Source organism: Dipodomys merriami, unplaced genomic scaffold (assembly GCF_024711535.1).
Source record: "Dipodomys merriami isolate MVZ:Mamm:240054 unplaced genomic scaffold, mDipMer1.0.p SCAF_45, whole genome shotgun sequence".
NCBI classification, from domain to species: Eukaryota; Metazoa; Chordata; class Mammalia; order Rodentia; family Heteromyidae; genus Dipodomys; species Dipodomys merriami.
This window is the reverse complement of record NW_027206013.1, coordinates 3,623,293-3,645,182: the sequence shown is the minus strand read 5'-3', so window position 1 is coordinate 3,645,182 and position 21,890 is coordinate 3,623,293. Positions and strand designations below refer to the sequence as shown.

General features: G+C 44.6%; 1 long non-coding RNA gene across 1 annotated transcript; it reads right to left on the bottom strand.

Moving 5' to 3' along the window:
* Positions 1 to 13,817: 13,817 nt before the first annotated feature.
* Positions 13,818 to 17,577, bottom strand: LOC138808323 (uncharacterized). The gene is made up of 3 exons (XR_011366453.1): positions 17,481 to 17,577; positions 16,996 to 17,112; positions 13,818 to 13,917 (listed from the first exon to the last, which is right to left on the bottom strand). It is a non-coding gene; the product is annotated as an uncharacterized lncRNA (long non-coding RNA).
* Between the last annotated feature and the right edge of the window lie 4,313 nt (positions 17,578 to 21,890).

Below are 21,890 nucleotides of genomic sequence, written 5' to 3'. Positions count from 1 at the left end.
TATCTGAATTCTTAATTTCTCCCTTAAGCCAAACTCCTTCAGGAGGCTTCAAGTACAAATCCCTTCCTCTCACCTCTATCCAATCACCTCCTCTCATTAAAAACCTGCTCAGCAACCCCCTCCCCCAGTTCTCTTTACTGGCCTTGGAAATTGACACCTAGGAAAAAAACACCTGCTGGGTTTTCTACACCCTCCCCCACTCTTCCACTGAGCTAACTCTTCTTCATTCTTCTAGGTGTTAAACAATTTCAATTCATATTCTGATATGCCTTGCTAACTGAATTACTGCCTCTCTTCACAGGCCATGTAAACTCAGACAGGACCATCTAATATATTTTGTTAGCAAAGATATCTAAACATTCTATTATCAAATTTTGAATTCTAAGTAACTACTTACAGCCATCCTGGTACCTCTTGCTGGGAGGAGATTCTCCATCCAATGCCCTGATTCTGCATTAATTAACGCCCTAAATGGCTCAAACCGCCAGCTTCTATATATACTCTATTTAGGTTTGGAACAGCTCAGGCATCAAGAAGACATCATCCCTTATGCCTCCGTGTTTGCGTCCTGTGGCTTGCTCTTTTCTGGACACCATTGTGTCCCACTTCAGCTTTCCATTTGAGCTGAATTGGTTGGTTGCTATTGTTTTTGTTCTTTCTATCTTTTCTGGCCTATTTCCTAACTGTATTAAATGTATCAACAGATCCCAAGATTCAATCCTTCAAAATGTGGCTTCTCCTTTTCCCACCTTATCATAAAAGTCCCGCCAAAATCCCAATGCCAAGGAGGGTGTCTGGATTCCTTAAAGCCACTGGCAGATGGCTGACTACCAGGCAATGGAAACCCCAACAGGGAACGTGCACCCCCTGACAAATTCCAGGGCCCTGTGGTCTTTCCACCACTCTGACAGCCAGCTCATTGATTCCGGACATGCCACCCAAACATCTTTTGGAGTCATTCAAAAATCTTCCAAAAACCTCTATTTCTCTGTCCTGTTTTATGTTTATGTTTTCCCAAAAACCTGGGGATCAATCCTGTTTGGACTTGTGTCTCTTAGGGGGAAAATCAGAGTCTAGTATGTGCTATTGATATGGTGGAGGAAGTAAAGATGGAATATAATATTTGACTTGGATTGTGTAAAATGAATAATGAATGATTTTAAGATATAAATGTAAGTGTGCTCTGGATAAGACTTCCCTGATAACTAGTTATTTTAGCTAGTAACTATAATTTTAACTCTGTAACCCTGTAACTCTGTAAGTCTACTTCTGCTGTTATCTGAACAATGAGAGTCCTAACCCAGCTGAATCATCACCACCCTTTGTTCTATTCCCCCTGCTTCCTGCCAGCAAAACCTTGGTGGGAAATTTAAACTTAAGGTGCAAATTTCCTGTAACAATCATTGGCTAAAACCAACACCCAACCTCCCCCTTTCCCCACCCTACCCCAAAATGCTTAAAAGCCGATGTGGACTGGCACTCAGGGCTGTTTCCTGGGATCCTGACTCCAGGTGCAGTCCTGGTGTGTCAGCACTTTTTGCTCAATAAAATAGTTTACATTTTCACTGCAGACTGAGTGGTCTCACTGCACCTCCCCACTACACTATGTTCCCTTCTGCAAGAAAGCAGTTGGGAGCATGAAGGTAGCTGAGAGCCAGGTTCAAACAACTAACCAAATGCCTTGCTAACACAATCAAGCCCTGAAAAAATGAGCTCCAGCTGAAGTGCTTTGTTAAAAAAGGTTTTGTCTTGAATCTTGATCATTGGCAAAAGGTCTCTTGCTACTAAAAATTACACATGTGTATGTATACATGGTCAAGATAAAACCTGTCAGCATGGTTAAAAAGGAGTCCAACCAGCTGTGGTGATGAAAACCACTAAGAAAAATGTAAACCAAGAGGAAAGTTAGTAAAAAGGCCTTGAAAAGGGAAACTGAGGAAACAACTTTGGTTAAGAAAGTTATTTGGAAAGTAAGAATTGTTTTAAGTGTTTGTTCCAATATAGAAAAAGTAGAAATCAAGACAAACTCCAGAAGGTTCTAGTAGTTGACAGATGGTATGAGTATGTCATAAATTCTTGTAAGATAAAGCTTATTGGTATATAATTGTTAGCTGTGATTTAAATACTGATGTAAAACCAGCATGTCATTCTTTATGTCTATCTAAAGTCAAGTGTCTTTAACCAGTCTGTGTATAAATTTGCTATAGCAACTGAGCAGGAGATTTGACAATTCATACAAGGGATGCAGTCTAGCCCAGATCCTGTCTGGACCATCCTGACTACCTCTACCATGGTAGACGGGACTCCTGTCTGACTCCATCACATGCAGCTGATCCTTGGTGAAAGACTGCTTTAGATTTACACAAACTAAGACTCTTGTGGGACACTCTCTGTAAACCTTACCCAGGCTGACTTGAAAAAGCTGGCTATGTTGTTATGCTATGGAAACAGGCGTAGACTAGGAGAGCCTCTTGTGAACTTGGTTATCAGGTTTTCCAGGCAGTCGAGCTATACCATATCTATGCTAAAACTCTCCTCCCATCTATTGAGTTTTGTCATTGCAGAGTATGTCATGGCAAGTATTGGTCAATTCTGGACAGAGTGCAGGTAAGCTCTACTTGATCCCATTGGTCTCCTTGTTGCTTTAATTGGAAATAATAAAAGGTTTTTGTGGCAAAGATTGCAGTTCAAAGCCAGCTGGGACAGAAAAAAATCCCTCCATCTCCCAACTAACCAGCAAAGACCTAGGCTGGAAGCATGGCTCAAGAATTAACCAGCTAAATGCTAAAAGTGGCATTGTGATTCAAAGTGGTAGGGTGCTAGCCTCCAGCAGAAGTGCTTAGGGACAGTGTCCAGGCCTTGAGTTCAAAGCCCATGAATGCCAACTTGTCTGAGTTATCCCAGCAACAAGCAACAGGACAAGGCCAGTCCTGACAATAAGGAACTGTGGACAGGAGTAAAAGGAGATGATGTCACATTAGCCACTTTGTGCCTGCGCTTTCAAAATGAACCAAAGCTGGGAAATCAAAGGAAATAAGAAGCTTGTCCATCTAATGTCCATACCTAACTACCTTCGAACTGGACAGGTATTTACATTCTTGCCTTTGTTACCTGCTATTTGTATCTATATTGAGTCTTAGACTCAGGAATGTTTGCCTTGGCAGCTTCCTGGGTGTCTGATACATACCGTGTATCTACCAAGGCCTCCTTAACCACCCCAACCCAGATTCTGACTACTGACTTAGCATGCTTTCCCCTACCTCTCATCAAATGTCCAAAGTAGCTAGGGATGTTTTTCACTACCTCTAGGGCTTCCTGGAACACAGGAGATAAGAACTAGCCGATCTAGCCAAGTCATCCAATGTTTAATTTTCTGTCCCATATCCTTTTGTTGTTTGTGTGCTCTCTAATATTTTTATTATTGCCCAGACCCTGCCTCATGAGATCTCTTCCAGACTTCATCCAAGGACTCGTATTTACCACCAAGGGACCACTGCTGCTTGCTGCCTTCCCCCAAAGGGGATCATACTTCCACATCTCCACCTTTTACCCCTAATGTCAATGCCATTTGCCAGCAGAAAGCTGTGTCCTCTTCCAAATCAAAGGGCTAGAGATATTAGATCTACCCTGGAAAGGCCCTGTGCAAGTCCCTGTCTATACAGGTCCAAGGCTGCCCACCTACTGGATTCATCCTGGCATATTGAGCATCACTGGCCTAACCAGCCTTCTTACTCCTGAGTCTACCAGACGGGACAAGCCAACTTGGATTCATCCAATTGCCCTCTCATCACAGAAACACCAGGTGCTAATGATATCAAGGGCAGAAACGTCACTAGCCATCCTATCCACCCCAAACAAGCAACATCTAATCCATTTCCTCTTGGGAAATGGCCCCTGTCTCATCAGATATTGGCCATCTAAAATACCAATATGGAGGATCCACCTCCTCAGAGTCCTTGCAGGACCACATGCATTATAACATCTGATTTCACCTGTCTGAGGCAGGAATTGGAGATGAGACATGTGATCAGGCCCTGCCTGCTTCTGGTGTGCAAACCTGTGACAGATATAAATACCATCTTTGCTGGCTCCTATAATTGGGGAAAGCCTTCACGTGAAGGACCAGCAGATGCTCTGATGTTATGCACCCCCCCCCCCCGCCCCAGGTTATAATGCCAGAAAATAACACTTGTGCCCAGGTTCAAAATTGCACCTGTGACTGTATAGAACTAAAGAGGGGCAACTTTGCTTGTGCCAACTATGAATGCATCTTATATGCTAAGGACCATGTTTCCTTACCCAATGGGTTTTTTTGTTGTTTTTTTAACCTGTGAGAGTTATACTCTTAATTATATCCCTGCCAATCTGCTTCATACCTCCCAGTGCTGCCTAAGCCATCTAGCTGTTGTACCACCCCACAAGGAGCTCTTCCAGCCTCAACAACAAGCAGTCTAGTTCTGAATGAGAATTGTACATTGCCCTCACTTTTCCTTGCTTGGGATTACCAGAGCTGGTGGTAGGAGCCTATAAGGGTGTTATACATTTGGCATGCATAATGGTAAAAAGTATTAACTATACCTCCTTTGTCATTACACTGCTATCCTTGACAATCACATTGCCCTGATTACTCTTACTCCACCACCAATGGTGCAAGATTAAAAACGTGCTTCTGCGACCTGACTGATAGCAACTATGCCATCAAGGAACAATCTCAGAAAACTTGAGGAAAATATCCAACAGAATGATGGGGGATGGGACCTATTCCAGTGGCTTACTCCCTGGCTCATGCCTGTCTTGGGTCCCTGAATTGGAATTTTTGCCTCATACTAATTGTGCCTTGCTTATTCAGGTGTATGAAGAACATCCTCATGGGAAAGATGAGACTTCACACCAGTCAATCTGTCAATCAGATGCTCCTAGGAGGGTACCCAGTCAAGTGCCCCTGTTGACTACCTCGGCCCTTTCTCAGTAGGAAGCAGCTCCAGAAGAAATGACCTTCACCTCTGCTCCCAACCTGGTGCCAACCTTATCCAATTATTAACCAAAAGAGTGGGGGATGTTAGCCCAGAAGCCTCCTCCCTCATGACTTAACTTGCTTTTTCCCTAGGCAACACTAGGCCCATGTAGTAAAGGCAGCAAATGATCAGCCCCTACCCCCTTTCCCTGAGAGAGCACCCTGTTGGGATAGCTATGACCATATAAGGCAGTGAGATCTCCCAAATCCCAGAGGTTATGTCACTTGAGACAATAGCTGGCACTTCTCACTTCCTCTCACCTGGTGAGAGGGGTCTTGCTGGCAATAAACCTTTCCTTTGTTCTTCCTACCTGGATGCCCATATGGTTTTCTGGCTGAGTCTAATTTCCTCTAACACTTATATTGCATCAAATTGTATGTTTCTAAGCACTGCTTATATGACATTCTACAAATTTAAACAACTCAAAATTCATTATTTAGGTCAAGGTATTTGTGTCACTTGAGGCTTCTTTATCTATAAAACTGTGTCCAGTTTGCAAATATTTTGAAATTTTCTGTTTATCCTACTATCGTCAGTTTCTAAGTTAGTCATGCAGAAGTCTGAGACCTTACAGTTGATCCTGGAACTGTGCTGTTTCATATGCAGATTCTTAATGAATTAATTAGGCAGTACTGGGGTTTGAACTCAGGGCTTTACATTTGCTAATTAGATACTCTACCACTGGAGGCGTGCCTTTCGAGCCCTTTTGGCTTTTATTTTTCAAATAGGGCCTCACTTTTTTTGCTCAGACTAATCTGGACCATAGTTCTCCTATTTACATCTCCTACATAGATGGGATGACAAGCATGAAAAATTAAACCCACTTTTTTGTTACTTGTGATGGATTCTCAGCTTTTTAATTTTTTTTATTTTTGGTTGGTTATGGGGCCTGAACTCAGGGCCTGGGCACTGTCCCTGCTTTTTTGCTCAAGGCTGGCACTCTCCCACTTGCCACTTAGAGTTTTCAGGTGGTTAATTAGAGATAAGTGTCTCACGGATTTTCCTACCCAGGCTAGCTACTATCCTCAGCTCTCAGCTTCCTGAGTAGCTGGGATCACAGGCATGAGCCACCAGAACCCAGCTTCTCATGAATTTTTTTCATGACCTTAAAACACGATTCTCCTGATCTCTAGCTAGAATTATAGAATGAGCCATTGTAAATTGCAGATTTTTCTATTTTTAGATTTTTGACAACTGCAAGGAACTTATGGAAGTGAAACTATAGCTCAAGTGGTAGAACACCAGCCTAGAGTGAAAAAGCTAAGGGACAATGTCTAGGTCCTGAGTTAAAGTCCCAGTGTTGTATGGGAATATAGTTGTGAGAAAACAGAGAAGCCATATTTTGAGAAGTCAAATTGGGAGTCTGCAGCCCAGAGTTGAGCCTGAACCAAGCTTTTAAAGGCAAAAACCACATGATGGTGGCCCAACAAAAGCAGACCATCTTCGAGCAAAACTTTCCATATAGGGAAACAGTCAGGTCCAAGCAGAATTCCCCAGGGCTCAATAGTGTGACATCTGAATATTCTCTGAAGCAGAGCTCTTCCTAGCTCTCCTGGAGCTAAGCACCTTCAGTTCAAAGAATGGTTTGTCTCACCTCTGGGCTTTTGAAGCTGGGGGAAAAGCCCCCATCACCCAGCTAGGTGCCAGAATAGCTGTGAGAACAAGGCATGTTACTTAGATCCAATATCCTTATTTCACCAGTATCAGCACAAAAGACAGAGAAAGGAAGGAAGGAAGGAAGGAAGGAAGGAAGGGAGTGAGTGAGACGGAGGGAGGGAAGGGAAGGGGAAGGAAGGAAGGAAGGGATAATAAAGCAAAAGAAAGAAAAAGAAACTGGCAGGGAACTGCATCAATATACAGTTTTATGTTAAATTTTAGTTTTATTATGAATGTATAAAATACGTACAAATAGTCTCTTTTTGTCATTAACATCATACAGTGTGCAAAAACCTATTATAAAATGTTCAAAATGATCCCAATGTATGCACATTAACACATGGTATCACATACAGGGCCTCACATATGAGAGATATGGAAGCATACACAAGAAGGACTCGATGGTGGCTGTATGGGTCATAGCCCACTACTGTAATAATGTCATTACCACCTCCCACAGCAACTGCAGTGAAGCCATGCTGCTGCCTACCAGAACACTCTGTGATACTAATTTCCTCCACAGGAGCCATCTGTCTCTCCAGCAACCTGCCTATTGTGGTAAAGTGGATCTCTTGTGGCTCTCCTATGTTTTTCACTACATATAATACACCTGCCATGCCAAATGTGTCTTATTTGGCTGTTGGTACTCAATAGTGGGCTATTTTTAGTTTTTAGGACATGGATTGCTAAGTAGGAACTCTTTGACTGCAGGAGGGTGGGTAGTTCTAGCCTGAGATGTTCAAGGATATCTGTACTGTTAGGTTTTTAAAGAAGCAGTCGAGTAAGAACAGCACCACGCACTTGGTAGTCCGGTAAGGGGTAGGTTTATTCATTGTTATGGCTGGCACCAGGCCATGTAGGCACTCCACACAGCTGGGAAAAGACCTGGGAAAGAGGGCATCTGGCCCTGGGCTCGGCCTTATCTAGGGTAGGTGTGGGGAAAGATGTGGCCACATCAAATCCAGATATGACTTCCATGGATGCAGATGTGACCTCTTCCAGGTGTGCCAGTTGCCTAGGTAACACAGGTACTGGGCGGAGACTTTGCTGCGAGGAGGGTGGAGTCTGCTCACCATCCAGGAGTGGACCTCACATTCCAGCCTTTTAATAATCATGAAATAGGGTGCGGAATCTCTCTGGCTACTTCTTGCTGACAAGGGGCGTAGACATTAGGGGTAAAAGGTCAGAATGTGATTCCCTCCCAGAGAAGGCAGCCAGCAGCAGCTGTCCCTTGGTAGGCATGAGTCCTTAGATGAAGTCTGGAGGAGGCAAGTCTCTTAGATGAAGTCTGGAGATGTCTCATGAGGCATTGAGGGGCTGAAAAAAAAATACTAGAGAGAAAATAAATGGCAAGAGGAAGGACTTGGGGCTGAAAAATGTTGGTAGAACTGGCCCTAGCTACTTCTGACATCTGGCGACTAGGTATAGGAGAAGTCAGGTAACAAAGGCAAGAATGTAAACTCCTGACCAATTGAAAGGTAGACAGGTACGGACATTAGATGGGCAGGCTTCTTACTTCTATTGACCTCCCAGCTCTGGTTAATTTGGAAAGGGCAGGCACAAAATGGATGATATGACATCATCTCCTCTTACTCCTCTCCATAGTCCCTTGCTCATTGCTGGGATGGCTTGTCCCAGGTGGTATTCATTGAGGTTTGAACTGAAGGTCTTGGCACTGTCCCTTAGCACTTCTGCTCAAGGCTAGTGCTCTACCTCTTTGAGTTTCAGTACCACTTCCAGTGTTTGGCTGGTTAGAAGTAAGAATCTTGAGCCATGCTTTCAGCCTAGCTCTTTGCAGTTAGTTGGGAGATGGAGTCTTAGGGATTTTTCAGCCTGGGCTGGCTTTAAACTGCAATTTTTGCCCTAAAACACTTTATTATTTCCAATTGAAGCAACAAGGAGATCAAATAAGTAGAGCTACCTGCTCCTTATCAAGAATTGACCAACAAATATTCTGCAATGACAAAACTCGTTAGATGTGATGAGAATCTTAGCACAGATATACCCAATATTTTAGAACCACGTAGTCAGTACTAGAATACACACCACCAAACAAAAAAGGCAAAACTCAAAACCTAAAATTTTTGACAACAATGACTAGAAATCTTTGCTAACATCAGATACCAGGGCAACTTGCTAGCAAGGCACATTAGAATAGATGGATGCACTAGTAAGCTTGGTGGAAGGGTATGGGTCAGATGGGGCCAAACCCTTCACCCACCATGTGGCCAAGATGGTGAACTGAAGATGGCAAATTTCTGAAAAGATGCAAAGAAAGCCTGAACAAATAGATCAAACCTAGATCAGCTAGCCTTTGAGAGGGAACCTAGAGGGGGGTCCCTGGGACCCAGCCTGCATTGCACTCTTTAGGGCACAAGCCAAAAAAGTTGTAGAAATGAGAAAGGGAGAGAGAGAGAAAGTTGGACATGATTAGCAGAGAGAGCAAAGAGAGCCTGAAGGTAAACAGACTTCTGACCATTTACCATTGCAAAGGCAAAAGTTGTCTCAATCTGAGAACAGCACAAAAAAGTAGGTGGTCTGGCTTACCAAGGAGGGCAGGAGGCATTTCACAGGGGTTTCATGGCACCAGAGTGACACACAGCACCCCATTAAAGGCATAGTAGAGAAAAAATTAGTGAGTAAAGGAGGGCTTATCGGATGGAAGTGGCGTCCCAACTTATCACCAAGGCTTCTAGGGAGGAGTGGCCGAGCAACCACAATCAAGGTGACTGGCCTTTCAGTTAAAGGCCTAGCAGGTTCTCTGGCGTGCTACCACGTCTGGAGAGAGACTGAGCGGCAGAGAACCCTTAGAGACTAATTCACTCACCAAAATGTAGAAGTGTGGAGGTGGATGCAGAGGCCAGCAATGGTATTGATACTGTGTCAACAGCAGACAGGCTGGTTCCCAAAAAGGCCGTCAGAAGTGTGGGTATTCCTCAGAGCGAAAAAAGGAGAAAAAAAAAAAAAACGGAGAGGAATCCCACCTATCCTGACTTTAAGCCCTTTCCAGGTTCAAACGGCACCATTTGTGTTAGGTTTTATTATTTTTTTTTTTTGTCGGTCGTGGGGCTTGAACTCTGGGCCTGGGCGCTGTCCCTCAGCTCTTCAGCTCAAGGCTAGCGCTCTACCACTTGAGCTACAGCGCCACTTCCAGTTTTCTGGTGGTTTATTGGAGATAGGAGTCTCACAGTCTCTCCTGCCCGGGCTGGCTTTGAACCGCGATCCTCAGATCTCAGCCTCCTGAGTAGCTAGGATTACAGGCGTGAGCCACCAGCGCCCGGCTGTGTTAGGTTTTAAAGAGAGGTAGCCGAGTAAGAACCACACCATACATGTGGTATTCAGGTAAGGGGTAGGTTTATTCATCGTTACAGCTGGCACTCCATGAGGCTGAAAGAGATCTGGGAAAGAGGGCATCGGGCCCTGGGCTAGATCTTATCTAGGGTAGGTGTGTGGGGGAAAGGTGTGGCCACATTGAATCCAGATGTGACCTCAGCAGACGCAGAGGTCTGGGCGGAGGTACTGGGCGATACTACGCAGGTACTGGGCGGAGACTTTGCTGCGAGGAGGGTGGAGTCTGCTCGCCATCCAGGAGTGGACCTTACATGTACTTTATTTGGTTTATATTCTTTTTAAATTATTTTAAAGCTGGGCACTGGTGGCTCCCACCTATAATCCTAATTACTCAGGAGACTGAGATCCGAGGATCATGGTTCAAAGTCAGCCTAGACAGGAAAGTCCATGAAACTCATCTCCAATTAACCACCAGAAAATCAAAAGTGGAGCTGTGGCTCAAAGTGAAAGATCACTAGCCTTCAGCAAAAAATTTTTAGTGACAACTCAGCCCTGAGTTCAAGCCCCATGACTAACTATATAATTTTATGCCTCTAGAATCTATGGTCTCTGTGTTCCATGTGGGTTTGAGATGGATGTGTATTTTAAGAAGTGTGTGTGCACATGTGTGTGTCTGTGTGTGTGTACACACACATGTTGTATGTCTGCCAGTTCTGGGGCTTGAACTCAGGGCCTCATGCTCTCCTGAGACTTTTTCCACTCAAATCTAGAGCTCTACCACTTGAGCCACACCTCCACTTCTGGCTTTTTGCTGCTTAATTGGAGAGAGTCTCAAGATTTGTTTGCTTAGGTTGACTTTGTGATCTTCAGATCTCAGCCTCCTGAGTAGCTAGGATTATAGGTATGAGCCACTGAGGCCTAGCTAGTTCTTTAATATGAAATGCTGTTTTGTTTATTAGGATTTTTATTAGCATGCTAGTTGTACTAGGCTGTTTGACACATCCAGATATGCCTTGCAATACCCCTCGTTCAGATTCACCCCTTCTGTCAAAACAATCTCAAGTAGCTTCACTGTGACGTTGTCATACATGTACATAATGTATTTTGGCCCTATTTGACCTTCACCCTGTGTTCACCCTCTTCCTTCCCACTAGTACCCACACCCCAGTCAGAATCTGCTTCATATCCTGTCAATTTTTTGAATCTGTTAATTGTTCAAAGAGATTTCACTGTGCCATTTTCACTCATGTAAGTGCATTTTAATCAGACTAACCTCTTTCAATTTGTCTCCATCCCTCCTGCCTCCTGTTATATTTCAAGTTCTTCTGATTCATGGAATTACTTTTTGGGGTACCAATTCTGGGCTTGAACTCAGGAGCTTTGTTGCTCAAGGCTAATGTTCTACCACTTGAACTTCAGCTCTTCTTCCAGCTTTTCATGTTTAAGAGTCTCATAGACCTTTTCTGCCCAGGCTGGCTTTGAGCCACAATCCTCAGATCTCTAATCCTGATTAGCTAGGATTACAGGTGTGAGCCACCAGTGCCTGGCCTCTATTCATGGAATTATTTTATATCCATACTAATGCTCTACCTGCTGAAACTGTTCATTCATCATTGTGTTCTCAAATTTAAACCCTCAGAATTGGAATGCCCTTCAAATGACATAGCTAGCAAGATCAATAGAAAGCCCACCGATTGGGAGAAGATCTTTACTAGCCATACAACGGACAAGGGTCTCATATCTAAAATATACTTGGAACTCAAAAAATTAAACCACCCAACAACAAATCCTCAAAGAAACAACTGCCCAATAAATAAGTGGGCGAAAGACTTAAAGAGAAGCTTCTCTGAAGAAGAAAGAAGGATGGCCAATAGACACATGAAGAAATGTTCAACATCCCTAGCCATAAAAGAAATGCAAATCAAAACAACATTGAGATATCACCTCACTCCAGTTAGAACAGCAAAAATCAAGAACTCTAACAACAACAGATGCTGGAGGGGATGTGGACAGAAAGGAACCTTACTTCATTGTTGGTGGGAATGTAAACTTGTTCAACCACTTTGGAAAGCAGTATGGAGGTTCCTCAAAAGACTTCACATAGATCTCCCCTATGATCCAGCAATCGCACTTTTGGGCATTTACCCAAATGTTTACAAACAAGACCACACTAAAGCTACCAGCACAACTATGTTTATTGCAGCATTATTTACCATAGCTAAGATATGGAACCAACCCAGATGCCCCTCAGTGGATGAATGGATCAAGAAAATGTGGTATACACACACAATGGAATTCTATGCCTCCATCAGAAAGAATGACATTACCCCATTTGTTAGGAAATGGAAAGGTTTGGAAAAAATTACATTAAGTGAAGTAAGCCAGGCCCAAAGAAGCATAGATCCCATGGTTTCCCTTATTTGCAATATCTAGTATAGGTATGAGTCAAGCGGAAAAGGTTAGATAATGTGATGTTAGGAAAATGAACCCTTAAATATGTATTTTAATGTTTTCGTTTCTTTCAAGCATGTGTTTCTAACGCATTTATAAGATTATTTCTTTGTTGGTTTGTATGTCCCTCCCACAGTGTAACCCCCGCTTTCACTATATTTGATGTCAGTATAACATGTGGAGGAGATGGGGACAAACAAGTCGTTTAAGGATTCAGGTGGACCTGTTGCAACAAGGAGAAGTACAAAATGTCATGTCAAAACCAGCTTTACAATGTCGGTGTGTGGGGGGGAGGGGGGTATAATTGGGTGGGGGGAGGGGGGAGGCTGGGAAGGGAGGTGAAGGGTAAACAAAGGAGGAGGCTGCAATGCTTGGTAAGAAATGTATGCATTATCCTGCCCATGTAATTGTAGCCCCTCTGTACAGTATGTTCTCAAATAAAATAAAATTAAACAAAAAAAAAAAAAAGAATTGGAATGCCCTTGGGGCTTTGTGCTGGCTATTTCCTTCCAGAGTTTTCTCAAAGCTTCTTCCAGACTTTAGCTGTGGTCAGTACTACTACCTGATTAGATGGTTACTTTTCTCAGTTTTCCACCATAGGCCATGTTCATGGAAATGGAGACCGCTCTCTATTCAGTGCCCTCTTGCCTCCACAGGCTGGGCTGGCATCAGGACATCAGACAATGTGTGTCAGCAGACTGAACGTTACAGACCACAAACAGGCAACTCAAGTACTATAAGTTGTTTGCATATTTATTGAGCTATTACTGTGTGCTGGGTGTGAATGAGACACTCAAAACCCAGCATTCAAAGTTTCCATAGGGAATTGGACAATCCCAGAGTCGGCCTTTCCGAGGGGGAAGATGCAATGACCATGACACAGCAGGTGGCAAGCAGCTTGTGCATAGGGGAACAATGCGGGATAGTGGTGTGACTAAGAATCTTCATAATGCCTTGTGGAGACTGGAGGCGCTCTGCTGTCCTTTGTGGATGGCATTCATAGCCAACTGGGCCTGGCTCCGGATGTGCTGGACCAACCCACCTGGGCAAAGCTGATCTCACCAAAGGTCTTGAGAGTCCATTGTTATCAATTAAGGGTCTCTTCATTGGTATAGGTATCTGGCCAACGTCTTCCCAGTCTAACTACAAACTATCAATGCTAACTAACCATACTAACTATACCAATAGGACTCACCTACACTGGCAGGAATAATCACCAAACCAGTGGTCTCCCAGAGGTCATACTACACCCCAAAATGCCTGCACCATAAACCAGTGCTCTGGCTCAAGGCCACTGAATCCTCACAGATACCTCCTGTAGAACCCCTGAGCCCCTTGGGGACAGGCCAGGGCCCAGAGGGCAGCCAGAAGAAGAGGGTTCTGGGCTACATTATCTTCCCAGCCTCAGGGCGAAAGTATGTGGCTTTATTGAATCTTCCCACTCCCTGGACACACACATAGACAGAGGTAGATGGGCATGCTGCAGGAGTGTTCTTCTGCACACCTGCAATAGAACAACACACACTCAGCTGCAGGACGATCTGTGAGCCCCGCTGTGATATTCCTTCCGTGTCCTCTTCTGACCCAGCTGCTCCCAGGACCAGAAGGTCTCCCTTTCCTTCTCCGTCTAGCTACTACCCATGCACACCTGCTCCTGGGGCTTGAACTCAAAGCCTGGGCACTGTCCCTGAGCTATTCTGCTCCAAGTTAACACTTAAGCCACCACTCCACTTCTAGGTTTGTTTATTTTTTGGAGGGGGTGATGGGTTTTTAGTCTTGTCTGGGAAGGGAATCTGCTTTGATGTAATTCCATTTTGCTTCCATGGCTCAGGCCCACTGATCACCCTCCCCTGGGGATGTCTCCTGCTTCCCAGGAAAACCTCACACCTGGCCTCTTCTGAAATGCCAACAGCCCTTATCTTAAAGAACAGGACTGCCAGGAGGATACCCCTACCATAAAACCTGCCAGACAGGGCTGTTTACACTGTAAACCCCAACACAGGACAACTCCTGTCAATAAACCCCCATCAGGGCAGGACAAAGAATTTCCAAAAAAGAGTTTCATCTTAGACTGTATAAAAACCTAACACCTTCTCCCCTCAGCTCTGTTTCTCTGACTTTGCTCTGTGTTACATGGAATCCCTGTTGTGCTAATTAAAGTCTGTTCAGGTCTGTTGAGGACTCTGTTTTTTTTTTCTTTTTCTTTTTCTTTTTTGTCAGTCTAGACAAAAGTCTTGGGACTTGAACTCTCAGCCTGGACACTGTCCCTGAGCTCTTCAGCTCAAGGCTAATGCTCTACCACTTGAGCCACAGTGCCACTTCCAGTTTTCTGGTGGTTAATTGGAGTTAACAGTCCCACAGACTTTCCTGCCTGGGCTGGCTTTGAAGCAAGATCCTCAGATCTCAGCCTCCTAAATAGCTAAGATTACAGGCATGAGCCAAACAGCGCCCAGCTGTATCTGTCTTCTTTCTCTTCTTTCTTCTGCTTGACTTGGTTTCCTAAGAGTTTGAGGGGTTTGGGGTGATAAACTGGAGATAAGAGTCTCATGAGCTTTTCTCCCTGGGCTGGCTGCAAACCATGATTTTCAAATCTCAGCCTCCTGAGTAGCTAAGATAACAGACATGAGCCCCTGGGGGCGGGCTGGCTGCTATTCTTTTGATTGAAATCCCATGCTGAAAACCATCTATTCCTGGGAGCCATGCAAGCCATAGGCCCACCCCCCTTTCCAGCACCCATCACAGCACCTTCACTAATTGATTTCCCACAACTGGAGATGCCAAGGTATAAGAATGCAGGCCTTGAGGAGGGAACTGGGGTTCTACACCTCTTCTCCCTAGGCTCTGTGAGGCAGCAACTGATTAAACAAATCAATGAATGAACATGAGAAATGAAAATCTGGCCTTGCTTCACCGTGTGTGTGTGTGTGTGTGTGTGTGTGTGTGTGTGTGTGTGTGTGTGTGTGTGTGTGTGTGTGTGTGTGTGTGTGTGTGTGTAACTATCATCATGTGCATCTCCATCCCGGAGGAAGCCAACCACCCTGTCCTCTGAGCACCCCTCTTGGTGAAGCAGGCTAACAACAGGGACAAAATGCTGATACCCCATCTCCAGTCACATCCTAGGAGTCAGACTCAAGAAGTTGAAACTAGTGGGGTGCTGGTGGCTCATGCCTGTAATCCCAGCTACTCAGGAAGCTGAGATCTAAGGATTGCAGTTCCAAGCCAGCGTGGACACAAAAGTCTGAGATTCTTATCTCCAATTAGCCACCAGAAAACAGAAGTGGCGCTGTGGCTCAAGTGGTAGAACACTCGCCTTGAGCTGAAGAGCACAGGGACAGTGTCCAGGCCCAGAGTTCAAGCCCCATGACCACCACCACCAACAACAACAACAACAAAAACAGAAGCTGAAACTAGGTAGTAACTAATAAAGCAATTAAGCTTCCCTCCATGTAAATGCTAAGTTTTAGCAGTTTGGGAAACTTAAAAGTTTGCCTGTCTGCTTGCCTGCTTGTTTACTAACTCATTAAAGCTCTGCCATTGTCACTTGTCCAGAAATTCTTATTCCGTGTCGAAGTCAAGGACCTTACGTGAAGAGTTCCTATATTTAAGGGAAAGCTTCACTAAACCTCATTTCCGTCCAGTGACAGTATGAGCTACGCACATCAGCTTCACTCAGTTCTTCATTGGAGAACTCACATTATCCTTTCAACTCTCTACCTTCCACCTCCTCACACTGAGCTCTACAGCTTAGGTGTCAGAGTTACTGGGCACAGCATCCAACTGCCATTCCATCTGTTTGTTTTAACGGCCCTGGGGGCCTGAACTCTGGTCTCTAATCCCAATTTCCAGATCTTTCCAACAAGTTGTAGGGTACCTAACAGCAGTCTGGCTAGTGTGATCTGTCCACTTTCTTGACAGTTAAGATTAGCTTCTTGCCAGACATCAGTGGTTCACGCCTGTAATCCTAGCTATGCATGAAGCTGAGATCTGAGGATCATGGTTCAAAAGCCAGCCCAAGGCAGGTAAATCCTTAAGAGTCTTCTCTCCAGTTAGCCATCAAAAAAAAGCTGGAGGGCTGGAAAGGTGGCTCAGTGGTAGAGTGCTTGTCTTGCATGCATGAGGCCCTGAATTCAATTCCTCAGCATCACATAAGAACAAAAAAAGCTGGAAGTGGCACTGTGGCTCAAGTGGTAGAGTGCTAGCCTTGAGCTGAAGAGCTGAGGGACAGCGCCCAGGCCCAGAGTTCAGGCCTCACAACCAACAAACAAAACAAACAAAAAGCTGGAAGAAAGGGTGTGGCTCAAGGGGTAGGCTACTGGCTTTGAGTGAAAAAGCTAAAGGATAGTGCCTAGTCTTGAGTTCAAGCCCCAGTATTGGCACACAAAAAAAATAAAAATAAAAAAGAGCATCTCCTATGTAAGATGATGGCAATTAATTCCTAATATCTTGAAAATAGAACCTGTTGTAGGGAAATACTATAGGAATGACAAATAAGGCCTTTACCAAAGATTTCCAAGTAGTTCCATTGCTGTTGGCCTTGCTTCTGGCTAGTTGTTGCCCCCCACCAGGTCAGGCCTTCCCTTACCTGAAGCTTCACTTCTGAACTCTAGGCAGCTGCACACAGCATCATGGGAACAGCAGGCTAAGGGTTCTCCATACGTCTATGTCCTCAGAAGTCTCTCTGAGCTCCTAAACAAGAAGTCTGTTGCATGAGGAAATACCAAGGCTGCAGATTCATTCAAGGCCAACCCCATCATCCCCTTTCTACACATCATATCTCTTTCTACTTCCACTGATTCTCCTCCACAGATGAGTGCCGCCACTCTCAGCCCTCTTCCTTCATATGGCTCATCCTACCAGAAGAAGAAAGCCATAGCTGCCAGGGACACTGACACTTGGGCCTACCCAGGTTAGAACAATGAGGCCCCAGTATCACAGATATATTAAGCCATCCTCTAAGTGAAAGGAATCAAAACTCAAGGTGGAGCAGACCAAAAACTGAAGCTGGGACAATGAGCTATGAAACTAATAAGGCTAATGGTATCAAGAAGGGCTGCTGGATAAGCTCACCAGAAATGTTCCCTGACTTCTTGTTTCTGCTTAATTTGTTCTGTCGTCCTCATGAGGATTTTCTCTTGAGTAGGACAGGAAAGCACCAACTGTTAACTGAAGCCAACTGACAAGAGAACTTCTCTTCCCTCCAGGTTCTCAGGCCTGACCCTTGAGATGTGATTGGTTCTTGCCTAGACCTTAGCCAATCATGTGGTCAGGGAAGATGATCTCTGTGATTGGCTAGTCCAGGTCAAGTGAACAGTCTCCAGGGTGACTTAAGAGTTGCTCACCAAGTTTCTAGTGGGAAATGATGTGGTGTCTGAGCTCAGAGTAGAGCCTGAATCCTCTTGCGCCTTACCTCCTGGCTTGGGCCTACTCATGCTTCCCCCCAACACCCACTGTCTTCTGTCTATGAATTCATAGCAGCCATTCTTCCCTTCTCAGCCCCATTTCACCAATAGCAAAGAGGACTTTTAGTGCAATAGTGAGGACTTGGAACGTCCTCGTGGCTTTCTATTATATGTTCACTACTATGTGTTCTACTATGTATTTACTAATCACTTACACATGCACTAGACTCACTAAATGCTGAGTCCAGGGGTCATCAGGAGTGTTTCTTTCCTCAAGGAGATGACACTCTAGCAGGCATTGATCAGAGAAACCTGGAAAATAAATGAAGATGTCTACAAGAAGAATTTAAAATGCGACAACAGTAGAAGAGGACATCTTCTGCTAGAGTTGTCCTTAGCATAATTATTCTTTTTTTTTTTTTTGGGGGGGTCCGGTCGTGGGACCTGAACTCTGGGCCTAGGCGCTGTCCCTCAGCTCTTCAGCTCAAGGCTAGCGCTCTACCACTTGAGCCACAGCACCACTTCCGGCTTTTTTCTTTTTGCTTATGTGGTGCTGAGGAATGGAACCCAGGGCCTCAGGCATGCAAGGCAAGCGCTCTACCACTGAGCCACCTTCCCAGCCCGCATAATTATTCTTTTATTCTCTTTCTAATACTTTCACTCCTAATTCCTTCCATTCTGCCCAACACTCTAAGGCCGGGATGGGCAATCTTTTTCCTGCTAAAAGCCATTTGAATAGGCTATACAAAATTATCAGTACAGACAAATGAGTCCAGTGCTGACAAAGAGAAGTGTTCAAGAAGTATGCATGTAGCCAGGCATGGGTGATCCTAGCTCATCAGCAGGCTGATATCTGAGCCAGCAAGGGTAGAAAGGTGTGAGACTCTTATTTCCAATAGAAAAAGCCAAGTGAGAGTGCCAGACCCTTGAGTTTAAGCCCGAGTACCAACACACACACACACACACACACACACACACACACACACACACACACACACAGAGAGAGAGAGAGAGAGAGAGAGAGTGGGTATGTCTATTGCATTATGTCAGGGCATTATATGGCCTGAAAGATGGGAAAAGAAAAAGTTTGCCCCATACCTGCTAAGAAACCTCACCTGAATAGTTTTAATTCTGAATGCCCCAGGATTCTCTCCAAATATTTGTACCCAGGGACACCAAGAGATACGAGGCCCTGACACTGGTTCTGACACAGTCCCAGAGACATACAACAGTCTGAGAATGTGAAATTCAAATGAGCCACCCAGAATAGTGATAGGATGAGAAGGTTGGGAAATAGCCATCTTGGAAAGGCTATGTTTTGTACCATTGCTGTAGTCTGGAACCCTTAGTGGATACAGAGGGTGTGGATAGAATGACATGGGAGCTTTCACCCAAGTTTCCAAGGAGTTTTCTGGATTTTGGTGGCTCTTAACATTGCTACCTAGAAAATAAAATAAATTCGTGAATTTGGGTATTGGTAATAATTGATCAATAAATTGCTAAAAATCATACAGGCTGAAATTGACTTTCATATGACTGAGGCAACACAGGATAATGTGACAGGGAAATAGATAATTTTTTTAAGCCAAAATCAAGAACTAAGGCTGAAAAATCAATACAGCAGCAAGAAACGGAATCATCCATTCAAGAATGTTTGTTGCCAGGTGCCAGTGGCATACATTTGTAATCCTAGCTACTCAGGAAGCTGAGGATTGTGGTTTAAAGCCAGCCTGGGCAGGAAAGTCCTTGAGACTCATTGTCAATTAATCACAGAAAAAACTGGAAGCAGTCCTTATGACTCAAGTGGTAGAGTGCTATCCTTGAGTAAAAGGAGTTTAGGGACAGCACGCAAGCCCAGATCTGGTTCAAACCTCAGGACCAGCAAGAAAAGAAAAAAAAAAAGATTATGTTGCCAGGTGCTGGTAGCTCATGCCTGTAATCAGGAGGTTGAGATATGAAGATGAAGATTCAAAGCCAGTCCATGTAGAAAAGGCCATGAGATTCTTTTCTCCAATTACCCAGAAAAAAGCCTGATGTGAAAGCCTCTATTTTGTGTCTCCAAATCATTCTCTCTGCAATCACTTTGCATTCAAATTGAATTCCTAATTGATAACATGTTTATGACAATGCTCTGAAATTACTTATAATGTGATTCTAGCTACTGAGACTGAGATCTGAGGATGAAAGTTCCAAGCCAGCTTGGGCAAGAAAGTACTGAGACTTTTCTTCAATTAAGCACCAAAAAGCGGAAAGTAGAAGTATGGCGCAAATTGGAGATAAGAGTCTCACAGACTTTCCTCCCCAGGCTGGCTTTGAACTGCCATCTTCAGATCTCAGCCTCCTGAGTAGATAGGTGTGAGCCACCAGTGCCAGCTGAACAGGATTATATAATACTTACTATGCCTCTCTCCCCGGAACTCTAGTTCTTTGTCTGTTTAAGCCTATAACTCATGTTTGAACCCCCAAAATGGCTGAACAACAGAAGTTGCCCACTGACATACCTGCATGTAACGTTATCATTATAATTGAGTACTTTGGCCAGGCACAGGTGGCTCACACCTGTAATCCTTGTGGCTCACACCTGTAATCCTTGCTATTCAGGAGGCTGAGATCTGAGCAACAAGCTTAAAGCCAGCCTGGGCAAGAAAGTCCATATGATTCCTTTTTTTTTTTTTTTTGGGGTCTGGTTGTGGGACCTGAACTCTGAGCCTGGGCGCTGTCCCTCAGCTCTTCAGCTCAAAGCTAGCGCTCTACCATTTGAGCCACAGTGCCACTTCCAGTTTTTTGCTTTTTACTTATGTGGTGCTGAGGAATCGAACCCAGGGCCTCAGGCATGCAAGGCAAGTGCTCTACCACTGAGCCAACTTCCCAGCCGGTCCATAAGATTCTTAATCCCCAATTAACCATCAGAAAGATGGAATTAGAGCTGTGGTTAAATGATAGAGCACTAGCCTTGAGCAAAAAAAAATCTCAGGGACAGTGTGCCTAGGCCCAGAGTTCAAACCCCAGTACTGGCACCAAAATACATACATACATACACACACACACATACATACATACATAAAAGATCTGAGGTAAGATGAGCTAATGAGGGCTTATAGGAGAGCAAATATCCCTGCCACTGTTGGTCCTGTAGGACAAGTGGGGAAACCAGGGCTCCAAGGTGAGACTGAGTAGACAGCTAGCAGCCAGGAGCCCTAGGTCCAGGCAGAACCCTCACATCTTACTCACTTGCCAGCGACTCAGCCCTCTGGGCTGCCCACCCTGTCTCGGGACTCCTGAGAACCATCTAAAGGCCTCCAGCCTCCACCCCTGCCCTGGGGATGTAGATGGGCCCTCAGCATCCTGGAAACATACTGACAGTCTAGATCTGTGACCGTAGCTCTACCCCTCAGACAACTTCTTAGGGTCCTACCTGTCACTCAGTGTTCCTCCCTGGACTTAGACCCTCTTAGCCCATCCAGCATGGGAGCAGAGGGGAGCGATGGTATGCTACATGACAGTGAGGAAGGCTAGCATAGTGATAACTGGTATAAAAATGAAAACAAGCTGGAGCTTGGCACTGGTGGCTCACCCCTACAATCCCAGTTACTCAGGAAGCTGAGATCTAAGGATCACAATTCAAAGTCAACCTCAGGCAGAAAAGTCTGTGAGATTCTTATCTCCAGTTAACCAGAAAAAAAAAAAAAAAAGCCAGAAGTGGAGGTATGTCTCAAGTGGTAGAGCTCTAGTCTTAGCCAAGCCAAGCAAGAGAGCAAGGCCCTGACTTCAAGCTGTAATACCAACACACAAAAAAGAAAAGAAGCCAGAGCTCTAAAAATTATTTTTTCACCTTTGTGAACTCAATTATGGTCTCTGTGTGTGTGCGTGCATGTTTGTGCACACCCATGGGTTTGTGCACACGCATGTGTGCACATGAGCACACTCAAAGCCTAGGTGCTGTCCCTGAGGAATTTTTTTTTTTTGCCAGTCCTGGGGCTTGAACTCAAGGCCTGGGCACTGTCCCTGAGCTTCTTTTGCTCAAGGCTAGCACTCTACAACTTCAGCCACAGCACCACTTCCAGCTTTTTCTGTATAT